The sequence below is a fragment of the Plecotus auritus genome, assembly GCF_963455305.1.
Source record: "Plecotus auritus genome assembly, chromosome: 7".
Taxonomy (NCBI): domain Eukaryota; kingdom Metazoa; phylum Chordata; class Mammalia; order Chiroptera; family Vespertilionidae; genus Plecotus; species Plecotus auritus.
Genome location: NC_137774.1, coordinates 143,323,807 through 143,337,971, shown reverse-complemented (window position 1 = coordinate 143,337,971; position 14,165 = coordinate 143,323,807).

The window sequence follows — 14,165 nt, the reverse complement described above, 5'->3', positions numbered from 1 at the left end:
GAGCTGCAGCAGGAACTTCATTGCCTTCTAATGAGGGCAGGTGGCGTCAGAAAGGCACTGGAATAAAAAGAGTTTATTGCAGCTGGAGAAGGAATAAAAGGGCTAGAAGCACACTGACCTCAGCTATTGGTACAGAAGCTGGGGAGTGGGGAGCTCAGCTGATGGAGAAACCGGGAGAGAGAAACTGACTGTTGAGAACCCTCATTTCTGGGCTGTCAGTGTCATTGGTAGAGACGGGGAACTAACATGGCCCAAGATGTTGACAGGGGGATTTGTATCAAATCCGGGACAGGACAAATCTGGGACTGAACCAACATTATACAGAAAAGAGATATCAGGAGTGCTAAAAACCTATGCGGATTGTGCCCAGAATCTCCTTTGAAGAAATGGTTCCCTGCTCCCTACTCATATCCATAGGCATGTCATTCCAGTCAAATGAAGGGCCTTTCTTCCTCCCAGGAATTGGATTTTAAGATTGGGAGATTTGAGGCACTCTCGGTATACTTGGATGTAAAATACAAAACTTCAGGGACTATGTGTGGGCATGTTCTGCCATGTGGCCACGGATCAGAGAAAACTGGCATGCAGCAGAGAAGAATTAAACCATGTGTTCAATCACTCCGTGAAGGGGAAAAGGGAAGGCAGAAGAAGGGAACTAATGTTTCACCAGAGTGTACGTGCGAAACAGGAGATTACACAGAGGCGGCAGAGAAACCCAAACGACGGCTCAGGAACGGGTGATATAGTCAGTAGGAGGAATAATTTGTTTGTGATGATTAAGTAGGAGCCAGACTCCAAGGACATACCTTGGCTGTTTGGGATGCCTACCCAGGGACCCCAGGGACCCCAGTCCTACCACTAAAAATGGTTTTTCTTCTCTGGCTGAGTGCAGCAGACCTAAGTGCAGCAGAACCTCGGTGGGTGACCTCTGAGGATTAGTAACTTGCTGTTTTCCATAGGAACCTAGTTTGAATAGCCACAGTGTTGCAAAGCAAACCAGTGGTTAGTGCTGAGGAAGACAGCACCCTGAGACAGAACCCCCAGCAGTCCGCAGGGTCCGTGAAGCACCTGGCATAATATTATGTACAATTGAGTGCTCAGTTAATACGTCATGGTGTAATTGATCAACCCTCTCTTACACAACTGGGATCTTCTGTCGGCTTCAAAGAAACACCATCACCCCTGTGATACGCAATAACACATTATACTAACAAGACTACAGAACAATAATACAATCAGTGATGGACACTGCCATGTCCCACAAAAATGAAGCCAAATTGTAATTAACAAACTCAGTGACTCAAGTGGAATATAATATTTCTAAGCATGTGTGATTTAAGAGCACTACAAATGCAATAGTTTTTACTTCTCTAAATTGATAGTACTCACAACAATGTCTGCTTCAGTAACATTTCATGGTACTCTTGACTAATGTGGCACGATAACCCAAGAGACAATTTGACTCTGTTTCATGTTTCTCCAGTCTCAAGACAAAACAACGAGATCTATTACTCCAGATTCCCTGACCCCATCCTGACCTATCTCCTTTTAACGATATACACACGAAGAGGAGAGTTGAGCTCTCTCTGCAGGAGGGCTATGTTAGGAGAATTTGGTTTCTGAAAACCTCAGCAACAAGCATAATTGTCCAGGAAGGGTAAGGTACTAAGCGTGGAGAGGAAGAGGGTGGCCTGACCCAACACCAGACTAAGGAACGCGTGACAGTTACCAATGGTCCCTCACTGCCTACACAAGGCAGAAAGTGGCTGTTTTATTGATGGGTAGTACCTGAACGCCCAGGAGCCATTGAGACTGCCCCAGTGACTGGGCAGGCAGATCTGTCATCTTTAAATAGACCTACTGCCCAGAACAGTGGCACCTGCATTGGAGTGAACACCAGAACAAGGGCATCGCTAGCACATTTGACGCCAGTAGCTAATCATTATTTTGACATCCTTATCTCCATTGGCCAGACTTTTTAAAAAATTAACCACATAATAATAACTATTTTCTTGATACATTTCGTAGTTGTAAAAGAGTTAATAATACAAAATATAAATTTCTAACTTAAAACTTATGCAAACTCAGTAGGGTATTTCATTTAGGAACTAAAAGGCACTAATCAAACAAAAATATTATCTGCAATTTTCATTTTAATTCACTGCTTTAAATTTTAAATACAAAATTATGAGTTGTCATATAAGGAGAACTGAAGTTCTATTGTTCCATCTTTATAATGAGTGTGTTATCTTTACTTGTTTTGAATTGAATCTAATGTTTAGATGCAGGAATACGTAGCACACAGGGCTTCCTTCAAATGACTCCTAATCTTCAGGAACTCATAGCTAAACAAATGTGTATGATGATGGGTCCCTGGCAGAGGTGGGGGAGATGGGTGGGGAAGAACTGAATAACTAATGGGTCTTCTAACTGAAGTCCATGTAGAATAAAATATTTTTAAAGGATATTTAAGAAAAAGTGCCAATTTGTAGTTTACATATATTATTAAAACAATAGTATTCACAGCAAATGTTGAATATTTATACCCATAAAATTTGATTTTCACAGTGAGAAGGCTAACCCCTATTTTGTAAAACTACTGTTTGGAATTCTCTGCTGTTTTTTTAGACAGACTCTTATTCTAAAAAAATAACTTTGCTTTCTAGCCTGCTTGAATAATGAGGAAGATAAACTTAGCTGTCTGACCTTGTAGGCCAGAGACTAGATATGCCCATACTCTCAATGCCATGCCAGGTGCATTTTTTAATTAGATAGAACTGTGTTGTTTTCAAGGCCAGCAGCGAGATAACCACTAAGCACACATAGGGCTGGCTCCTTAATAAAAAGGGAAGTTCTGCTTGTAGCCTTGCTTAGAATTTGAATTCATTTTCTCTAAGCCCACCGGTGAATAAAGTGTGACTCCAAACTCTCCGAGCATTGTTTGATTAGTCCGGTTCTCTGTAACAACAGTGGAATATCTATCACTGTTTAAAATTGCCAGTGTGTGGTGATAATAAAAAGCAGAGCAACTTTTTAATCAGCATTATTATTGTACGTAATTACTTACAAAAATGCACCCCCTATTGCCTGTACCTGGGCAGACTGTTCCTACCATCCACTTGTGGTACTTACAAATTACTTGAAATTGCATAACCTTTCCAGGACGCTTGCTGTGCTAGGGGAATAGCAAAAGGCCTCCGGAAGTATAACTGAGCTTAAATTCCCTACCAGTTACACTGCTGCTTGCATCAGGATCGCCCCCAACACCCCGATCAGGGTGGGGCCAGCCGGCCAACCACCTTGGCTGGCAGAAATTTGGGGTCGGGGGACCTTGGAGATGCTAGGTCTCAGTCTCCAGCAGCTGCGGGCGCAAAGCTCTCCTTTGGGGGAAGTGGGCCTGGGATCAGGGCGCTGAAGTCGGGGATGGGGTGGGGAGGCTTTCCTGGTGGTCACAGCAGTCCCGTGGGCCACGCACAGCACCTGGGCGTCTGGTCCTGGTCGGAACTGTGGCAGGAATAGGCGCCGGGGCGTAGGGGGCAGCGGCACGCAGGAGCCAGGAGGTGCGAGGCCCGAAGTGGCTCTTACCCCGCACACTGGGCCCAGCAGCACCAGCAGGTGGGCCATGATGTGCAGCGAGGCACTGGGCCTCAGATGGGAGGGGAAGCGAGCCAGGAGGGCAAGGCCCGCCCCCCACACACACACCAGACAGAGCCCCGAGCGGTGTGGGTGGGGCCAGAGCTGGAAACCCTGTTGGGGTGGACGGGGCTGCAGCCCTGCACCTTTTTGGCCTTGGCCTTGGAATTCAGAGGTCAGCCCCACTTCGGGAGAGGATGTGGCGGAAAGTGGCAAGGCCACAGGAGGGAGAGGAAATGTGGCCATCTTCGGGAAACACAGCTGCCATGGTCTTCAGTAACTATGAATAGATAATCTTTGGTCTCGGTTCTACAGAAGAGGAAGCTGAGACTCAAAGAAGGGAGCCTTCCACAACACCTCACCCACTTCTCAGACCTGACCCTGTGCAGCATTGTTTTCATTGAAAGTAGAGGATCCAAAATGTTTTTAGGTCTTTGCTATTTTAGGCAGAAAAGACTCTAGCACAGGGAATTGGTGCTTGGGAAATCATCGGAAAGCTGGAGGAGTGGGTATTAGGCTGGGACCCAGGAAAGACTCCCTTCCCAGCGGAGGAGCTGCCCCCTCAGCCACAACTGAATTCTAGGACACTCTAGCACAGCTGTGACCTGGGGATCAGGAAACTGCTGCCCCCGCAAGTGCCCTCCAGCTCCCACAGAACAGGTCAGTGGGCACTGCCTCTGCCACAACAGCCTGTGCACAGCCTGGATTCTGCTGCAGAAAACCTCACACATCTTTGCAAACATGATCACCAGCAGCAAACAGCCCAAACTGCGGGAAGATGCCTCTGCCCCACTTCTGCCTTCAAAATATTGTGCAAGTGCATCCAATTGGCAGAAACAAATTCATATCCAGAAACCTAGCTGCAGAGGAGTTTGGACAATTTCAGACTTTCATCTAGGAGTGAGATCTTGCCAATGTACCTCATGTGCCAGGTATTGATAAAAATGGGGCCCAGCTCGTGGGGCTCAGTGGTTGAGCATCAATCTATGAACCAGGAGGTCACGATATGATTCCTGGTCAAATTTCAGGCTTGACCCTCAGTAGGGGCGTGCAGGAGGCAGCTGGTCAATGATTCTCATAATTAATGTTTCTATCTATCTCTCCTTCTCTCTTCCTTTGAAATCAATAAATTTTTTTAAATGGGGTCATGCTGTGAATATGTGTTATAATGAGTTTTTCACTTACAAAATCACTAATGTCTTTCCTGTTAAAACCATACGTAGAGAAGTTATTTATTTATCATTCATTTTAACTGATCTCAGAGAGAAGAAGGGAGAGAGAGAGAAACATTATTCTGTTGTTTCCTGCACTCACTGGACTGGGTATTGACTCTGCAACCTAGGCATGTGCCCTGACTGGCAATCGACCCACCACTTTCTGGTGTATGGAAAGATGCTATGTTGGTACCCTGACCCCAAATTCCAGCCTCCAGAACTGTGAGAAAAATACATTTCTGTTGTTTAAGCCACACAAATTTATGATATTTTGTTATGGCTGTCTGAGCTGACGAATCTATACTAATAAAAGGGTAATATGCTAATTAGACCGGGTCGACGGGACATCTTCTGGTTGTCCTTCCAGACAAAGCCACAGTGGCCAGGGCCAAGGCAGAGGCGGTTAGGGGCAATCAGGCTGGCAGGGGAGAACAGTTAGGGGCAATCAGGCAGGCAGGCAGAGTGGTTAGGAGCTGGCGGTCCCAGATTGTGAGAGGGGTCCCAGATTGGAGAGGGTGCACGCTGGGCTGAGGGACCCCTGCCCCGTGCACAAATTTTATGCAACGGGCCTCCAGTAATACTATAATACAATAAATATGGCCATAGCATAACTTATATAAGTAATATAGTATATGATTAAACATTTGATTTTTCTAAATAAAAATATCTAAGCAGCCCTACCTGGTTTGGCTCAATGGATAGAGCATCAGCCTGTGGACTAAAGGGTTCTGGGTTTGATTCCAGTCAATGGCACATACTCTGGTTGCAGGCTCGATCCCTAGTAGGAGGCATGCAGGAGGCAGGAAATTAATGATTCTCTCTCATCATTGATGTTTCTCTCTCTTTTCCTTCCTCTCAGAAATCAATAAAAATATATTTTAAAAAAATATCTAAGCATCCTTGGTTGTATTTTTTTCCTGACAAAATATGGGAAGAGGTGGTCAAATTTTCAAAAATTTATAAACTAAATCAATCACAGAATTAGTAACAATGTTTTTCTAGATCATTCTATTACCAGAAAATCTTATATAGGTATGGTAAAAAACAAAACAAAACACAAACACAAACTTTTATATTTTTCCTCTCCAAGTTGGTAGTCATTAAAAGTGTTCCAGGCTTAAAAATTGTTCAGACTGTGTTTTCCCTGATTGCACCATTCTAGAAGTAAAGTGATGTTGTATAAATAGTAACTAAAAGCATTTCTTTGACTCAGCTCCACCCACTGTCTCAGCACTTCTAGTCACTTTCTACCTCCCAATTACCTGCATTTATATATAGGTGAATTCAGCGGGGTAGCTAAGTTTTGCAGATAAGCTTCTTGGCTTTCATCAACTCAGAGATCTCTACTGCCTTTTCTCTCCCCAAAAGATTTAGAGCCTTCTAAGGCCACCTATGCTGTCACAATGCCCTTTGCTTCCACTGAGCACACCCATGTCACCTCCACAAAGCTGTCGCTGTCATTGCTGTTGCCATAGCCAGAACTGGTGCAATGTCACGGCTTAGACTTGACCCTACACTCATTTGAATATTGGTAGCAGCACTTGAAATTACAACCAAAGCTAAGAGGATGGGCAGGAAGAAAACAAGGAAAGAATGTTCCCCAGGAGGCATGAAGAATCTGAATGGCCAAGAAGCAGCCTCAGTTCCCAGAGTATAGGAACCAAGATCATTTCTCCTGGTAGGAGCATCCCTGCCCCCCAAGGTACCCACACTTCAGACCAGCAGAGCCCATCCCCAGTCCTTGATTCTCAGACCTTCATAATCTAGCAGAGAGAGAGAGAGACAGAGACAGACAGAGAGAGAGAGAGAGAGAGAGAGAGAGAGAGAGGCAGAATCTTTGAGTAAATGCTGGTTTACATTAGTTTCTCAGCCATACATGTCAAACAGAACCAACCTTGGTAAATTGACTAGCAATTTGTCCTTGGAGACAACTGGTTCCATGGACCAAAGCTAAAGATCTAGATGTATTAGGCTACCCCACTTCTATCACTCTATGGGACTCACTGCTGTGGACCACCCATTCTCATCATATTTAACAGCCTCAATCAGGACAGTACCCCTGTCATCCTTATACCAAACTCCAAGAACACAAACAAGTTTCACTTTAATCTGCAAAAAGAAGGGAAGATGAGTTACTCTTTATAACTATACCTGATTCATAGTGAATGCTAAATAAAGGAGTGCCTTTTCAGTTTCTTGGGAGTGGAAAGGGTAGCTCAAACAGTGACTATAAAGGTAGGTTAATAATGACTAAGTGTAGGTTACTGCAGTAAGAGAAAACGCTTTAGAAAGTAGTACACTGACAAATGGAATGCTAATTAAACTGTCTCCTCAAATGAAGAAGAGACTCTTTTCTCTCTCCCCATATCCTGAGATGTCCAGGGAAAGAGGAGGGTCGGAAATCAGTCGCTTGGTTGTGTTATAATACAGTAACCTTGTCTCATTTCTGCCCCACCCCAGCGACTAAAGGAAGATGGAGGCCCTTAAAGAGTTGGGAAAGACCCTTCTCTCAGCTCAACTCATGAATGTTACATGGTGTGATGTGCTTTCATTGGAACATTTGTATCATTTGTTGGTGATAGCCACCACTTTCCAGTAAAGTGCTATTTGTCTTCACAGTCACTGGCTAGGTCCCTCAACTCTACCATGTTCAGCCATGTTCTCATAGGAGAGCACCAACTCTGCCAACGTCTAGACACAGTGATACTCATCCAGAGGAGAAGGGTGCAATCAGCTGTGTCTGCTGGGCCATGAGTCCTGAGCCCTTTTAGCTTACTCACAGGCCAGAATGTTCACCAGGTACATTCAGGTCTTGGATGGAACCTGACACTTCTTTCCACACCAGACTGTGAATTCTGAGTTTGCCAGCTGTTTCTACCCTGCAGCTTTTCTAGGAGGGGAGCTTCCGCTTGGGCCAGGCACCCTTCCTCCACCAGGATGCTGAAGGTCCCAGGGTGGATCCCAGCCCCTTAGGGGAGGGGGCACTCTGGGGATTTTGATAAAAAACAACAATAATATAAATATAAAAAGTAAATAATGTGTAATTTTATACATATAAAGTATACATGGACAGTATATGTGCATATACAAAATACATAACTTAAAACCATAAAGATGAATATCCTTCCACAGATGACTAGAGGAGTCCGGGAGCAGAAAAGGAAGTACAGGGTGTAGTATAGGAGTTGAGAAACCAGAGTCACATTGCAGTGGTGAAATTCCTACTCTGTCTCTTATGTAAAGCCATCGGGCCTTAACCTCTCTGTGCCTCTGTTTCCTAACCTCTGAGGAGGAGATACCCATAGTTTCTACTTCCAAGTACAATGTGAGAATGAAGTGAGACGGTATATGTGACGTGTGCCTGGCAGCACTTGGTGGTACATAAAAAATGATCAATAAATGGTAACGGTTAGCATTCAGTTCGTCTGTATGTGGTTGGGGTCCTTTGGTGGGAAGAAAAAGGGAGCCACTCCGCTTTACTCTGGTAATGAGGGGGTGTTGTAAGGCCACACCTGGAAATAGGGACAATAAGTGTTGGACAACTTCTCTAGCCATGTTGCTGATCTTCCCCCCAGCGCCTTTGGGGTTTGCAGGCGTCCCCATTGCCACTGTGCATATGAACGAGGCTCCAAAGCCTGCTGTCTGACATTGCTGCTGTCGCTGATTCTGTGTGGCAGCTATAAAGTTAGTCCCATGGCTTTAATCTAATGTGTGGTTTAGCAAAGTCACTGCTGTTCACTGTAGCCATTTGCAGTAGAAGCTGCTCTGGAATTTATAGCACAGGAATCAGCCTCTAAACCACCCTCTGGCCAGAGAGCAGGGTACTTACACACCAACTGCCCCAAATGGTGTCCTGTTCCTCCTGCAGCTTATCCAAGAAGGAATGTCAAAGAGGGCACAGTGTTTGTCAGGCTACTTCTGGTTATAACAGAAAGCCCACTCCAAGAGGTTTAAACAATAAAGGCAATGAATGGCCTCATGTAACAACACCCTCATGGGGCTGGCTGATCCCGTGACTCAGTGTGGGGAAAAGACTCGGTTTCCTTCTGCCTCTCCGCCTGGCACCTGTAGTGCCCTCTTCACCCCAAGGTAGACTCCCATCATGGTTCTGGATGGCTGACCGCCAGCTGCGCTTTCCTACTGCCAGGAGGAGACAGACGGCTTGTCATAGTATTCAAGGAGGAGTTTGAAACTCACCCAGGTTTGACATACTTAGGGCCTATGCTTGACCCTGGAACCAATGATTGCAGCCAATCAGCCGGGGGCTGTCCCTGGTGCTGGGGGCAGGGCCTGCCACTTCTGAAGTTCAGGGGCTGTGTGGAGAAACTAATATAGGGCTAACCTTAGAAAGAAGGGAGGAATGGGTGGATGCAGCAACAAATATCCATTATAGGCATGACGTGGTTTGGAAATTGTGAAGGGTTATGCATCTGGAGGTCCTCTGACCTTGGCTATGTGTTCCCAAAGAGTAAGTGACAGCTGTCATGTGGAATATATTAAGGACTTTGATTGCAGCAATGGGGCACTCACAGGACTCCAGGAATATCCAGCTCTCCTGGAGACTGCTACCTGAAGAATACAGCACAACTCTAGGGACAGGGTTTGTTATCAACCCTTCAGCAGCACGAGCTCATTAATACCAAACCACCACCATTAGGTTCACTCAGTAAGTCTCCTCCCTGCTTCTCACCTCCTTTTATTGCCAACAAGTCATTTCACTCTTTTTGGTCTTCCATATGTTTATGCATATGTTCTGCTGCCTTTTAGCGTGTAAACCATGATTTCAGCTTCCTCATGACCCTTGCTTCCTCATGGTCTCCCTATGTGTGTCTTTTCAGATTCTCCTCTACCCAGTAATTGCTCAATTCTATCAGTTTCAGGGAGCTACATGGTGAGAAAATCCTATGGCTAGGCTTTGAAAACTGACAAAGCCTTGGAGAGAAAAAAGAAAGTCATGGTAATTTTTGGATAGAAAAACATAACATGAAGATGTTTCTGGGGCAGAAAGAAGACTGATTAGCCAGAGCAGGAGAGCGTGCTAGAGATGATCAAGAGAGCAATAACGCTGGAAAGTCGAGTGGCACTGATTATAGAAGTTTTGGAAATAAGGGTCTATTGAAGGCTTTTGAGCAAATCACTCGTCTGGCCTCTTCATTATTTCTATATCCACGTCAACTTTGTTTGAACTCTTATCTTGCTTTTACCCAATAGCAGATATTTCTTGTTGCTAATTGCTCCCCATTTGTTCTATTCATGCCAGTTTTGGGTGAGCCTGGTGGGCTAGTGATGAGAAGGAAGGAGCAGCACTCACCTTTGAGACACAACACTGGCCATTGTCCTATGGTTAAGTTAGATCAGCAATTCTCAAACCCATCAGACTCAATGTTCATTTTATAAGAACGATTTTTGTAATTCTTCTTTTACTATCTTGAATAAAATTTGCCTGCAATACGATGGATCTTCATACATAATTATAATAGATGAACTGTGTCCCCTCAAATCCGTATGATGAAGTCTTCACCCTAGTACCTTAGAATATATCTGTATTTGGAGATAAGATGTTTACAGAGGTAATTAAGTTAAAATGAGGTCATATGGGTGGGCCCTGAACCGTTATGACTGTCCCTCACAAGAAGAGGAAATTTGGGAATGAACACAAAGGGAGGAAAGACAATGTGAAGACCCAGGGAGAAGACAGCCGTCTGTAAGACACGAAGAAAGGCCTGGAGCAGATTCGTCCTTCACAGCCCTCAGAAGGAAACAGCCCTGTGGACACCTTGATCTCAGACTCGTAGCTTACATTTCTATGAGAAAATAAATCTCTGTTGTTTAAGCCTCCCAGCCTGAGGTTATGGCAGCCCTAGCAAAGTAGTACACTAGTGATAAATACGAATGACTTTTCTATAATGTAAAGAAGAAATAAATGGAATGTGATTTACAATAAAATATGTATTTCTATTTGTAAATGCTCAAGCACACCTATACCAAACATTTACACCACTACTGTGCATGCAACCAGCTAGAAATCACTGTGGAGTGAAAGTTCAAATGCAGGCTGACACAGATGGCTTGCAGTATTGGCAACTCAGGTATAAAACCTTGAGCAGCATTACTATTGGTACATCATTTTCTGAAAGAATGAAAGACTATTGGTAAAATGCCAAATGAGACAAGCAACAATCTTCCCTCAATTTAAATGGTAGTTACATTCCTGGAAAATTCAAGAACTACGTTGTATTTATTGTAACACAGGGACAGGTGCTATGTGCAGATAATTATAAATAGGTTTTTCAACTACATAAATGTCCCACGGAACATTTGAAAGTCACAGCATTCCTTATTTTTTGCAGGATGTCAAGATGTTTAGCATCTCTGGCCCACACCCATCTCAATCATCATGACAACCGATAATGTTCCCTCGTTTCCAAAACATTCCCTAAGTGTTCCCTAAAGGGGAGAACCACTTTTGTTGAGAACCAGTGAGGCACAAGAAAATAAAAGAGGCAATTTATGGTTAACTTTTGGGTTATGGGTGTTGGTCCAGCCCTACCCCGACTCCCTGCCAGAACCACTCTTGCCTGGAGGCAGAGACCTGGGGACTAGGTGACATGGGACCACACAGTAGGCAAGTCAAACAAGTGGTATACATCTTCTGAACTGGTATTGTTGAAAGCCAGTCTTGACATTGACCTTAAGTCTCGGTGCAGAAAGGGCTCCTTTGCTTAGACTTCAGAGGCCTCAAGGTGTTTGAAGTTTGGTACTGTCTAGCAGCTGTGGGCCTGCCTTTCTCTCTGTGTGTTCATGTGTGTTGCTAAGAATGCTGCTGTGATTACAGAGACAGGTGTGAGCCAGTGCACAGCCACAGAGAAGCATCCTGACTAATCCTATTGTTCATTTCCCTGCCCCTGTTCCTGGACTATTGACCATTCATTGTTGGAGAAAATCACATGAACCAACAAGTTGGTCCCGCCAGAAAGCAATGATCTCTAACAATAACTGGGACCCGAACAGTGCACTCAAACCTTTGCTCCACTCTACGGTCACCCAGGCATGCTCCCGGCTGTGCTTACTCTCAACCTTCCATTCTCTTCAAGCAGTCAAATTCCGCCTTGTGGTCATGCTCTGTAGAGGACTTTTTACCACCATCATTGTCCTGAAGGACTTCCTGCCTTCTCCCCTCAAAATTTCTTTTCCTCTTGCACAAGAGGAAGCAAAGTCCTTTGTTGCCTGTCCTGCCTGTTTCTCCTCCTTCCAAGAGAACCTGCTCCATAGATTAAAGAGCTTCAGTCTTTCCCTTTCAACTGCCTTCTCCCCTCACCTTTGCCTGAAGATGTGCGCAATGAGTCAGAACCCTTCAGTTGCAAGCTGTAGAATACAACTTCAATGCACTTTAGCCAGAAAAGGGGATTTTATTCTAAGGAATCCAGGACATATCAAGAAACCCAATGGTCGGAATGCCATAGTGTCAGGAAAGGATTTGAACATGAACTGTGAAGCCATCCGCACTCTTTCCACCCTTCTTTTCTGCTCTTCTTAGTTGGCTCCATTTTGTACACTCACTTCTTGTGACTTCATATCCTCAAGGCAGAATCCCAGTTCCAGGAGCAAGAACCTTACTTGACTAGCTTGGGTCAGGTTCAGTTTGCTGGCAAGTCCAGCTGAAATAGCTTAACAGGGACCAGATTTACCCTGCTGCCTGAAGCAAGTAACTCCACGAAATATAGAAGCACTGGGTTTTGAACATGGATACCAGGAGGTGCAGGACAGTGATCCTCAAAAGAGGAAACAGAGGAGGTGAGCCTTATGGTTGCCTCAACTTGCTGCCTGGAGAGTTTTCAGGCTGCAGCACAGGTGGGGGAACCCGAGAGGAGCCTCGTAGTCTCCCTGAGTTGAGAAAACAGAGCTGGGAGTCTGAGCAAGACACGGTGGCTAGAAGTAGCAGGACAGAATACCAGAGAGAAGAGAACTGGAGAGAAGTGTGTGTGTGTGTGTGGGGGGGGGGGGGGCACGAGGGGGAGGGGAGGGAGATCTCAATGAGTCTTCAGCTGAATACTGACCAGTACATCCCTGTAAAGAAACCACTGGAAGGCAGGAAAAGGGCCACCTAAATGGAGCTGTCACAGGGCCTGACACCATTTGTTTCCACCAGTCAGACCACCCGGGTAAGTCTTGTAATTGACAAGGTATCCAGTGGAATTCTCAGATTGTCAGGAAACATTTAGTTCTCAAGCCTGCTCTGGTCCTGCCTAACAGACCTTAAAAGTAAACCTGAGCGAATCCAACTGTGTCCGAGTATCTTCACTGCATCCTAGAACAAAGTTCAAGATTACTTATAGGAACACAAAAATACCCGGCCACCCGAGGTAAAACTCAGGATGCTGGCATCCAATCAACAAAGAAGCAGAAAATGAAAGGGAAGGAACTCTGCTCAGTCTATCAGGAATGCTGTGGATGTTATTGTTGCCTCCTCTCCCATCACAAGGCTATTAGTGTTTTCTTCTTCACAAACCAACTATTGTTTGACTTATTACAAGGAGCCTCCATGACTATTGTTATTTAATAAGGCTTTGTGAACAAATTAGAAAAATGAGAATGCCAAACACAGAGGAGACTCGGGAAGTTTGTGCAGCGCTTTAAAACCGGCCAAGGCCTCTCTCTCCCTGTTTCCTGGCTGCCCGTTTCTCCAGAGAGCCCTCTCTCTCTTAACGGAGTCTCTTGGCTTTCCTTGTCTTTCCAGGATGTTTAATTGAACCCAATGCATGGCTGGTTTTCAGAGAAAATTTTGTTTCTTTTCTGACTTTTACATGGGCAGATTTTATTTTTTAATGTTTCCCCCCCCACTTTTTATTAAATTTATTGGGGTGACATTGGTTAATATGATCATATAGGTTTCGGGTGTGGGTTTCTATGTTACCAAATCTGTCTATTGCACCGTGTGCCCACCACCCAAAGTCAAATCTTCTCCTGTCACCTTATATTAGGATCCCTCTCTCCCCCACCTCCTTCCCTCTGGCAACGACCACATACGGTTTGTGTTCGTGAGTTTCAGTTTTATATCCCACATATGAGTGAAACCATGGCATGGGCAGATTTTAATGTTTCACATGTACTCCTCAAAGAAGGGGTACTTCTCGACACCCCCTCGCTGGCAGGTAGTTCAGTGCCCTTTGTTCTGCCCACTCCCCCACTCCTCGGGGCGATGGCCCGTGGTGGGCGAAGGCTCCCCCTGCCCTGTTCGGTTTGCCTGGAACCCACCTGCCCTGTGCTTGGGCAAACAGAACTGCAACTTGGGCGCATCTGTGTCCTGGGCAAACATGT